The following is a 286-nucleotide window of genomic DNA, read 5'->3' on the forward strand; positions in this document are numbered from 1 at the left end:
CCGGCTCGTGCCCCTGCTCCTGGGGTCTCCCCCTGCAGCCCCTGCCCCGGGCCCCTTCCAGCGCCGCTCCTGCGGGGCCGCCCCCGTTTGCAGACAGGCCGGACAGGTTTGGCCAGGCCTGCTCCGCCCGGCCGCGGGATGGGACCCGCAGGCTCCCGGGAGGCCACCGCCACCTGCGGCGCCAGGCCTGGGGCCCCGCGAGGCTGCGAGCTGGGCACCTGCCAGGGGACGCAGAGCCTCCGGCCCGGCCCGGCCCGGCTATTTCGGAGAGGCGTGCGGGGAAAAG

This window comes from Gavialis gangeticus, unplaced genomic scaffold, assembly GCF_001723915.1.
Source record: "Gavialis gangeticus isolate Ggan-Ray unplaced genomic scaffold, GavGan_comp1, whole genome shotgun sequence".
NCBI lineage: Eukaryota > Metazoa > Chordata > Crocodylia > Gavialidae > Gavialis > Gavialis gangeticus.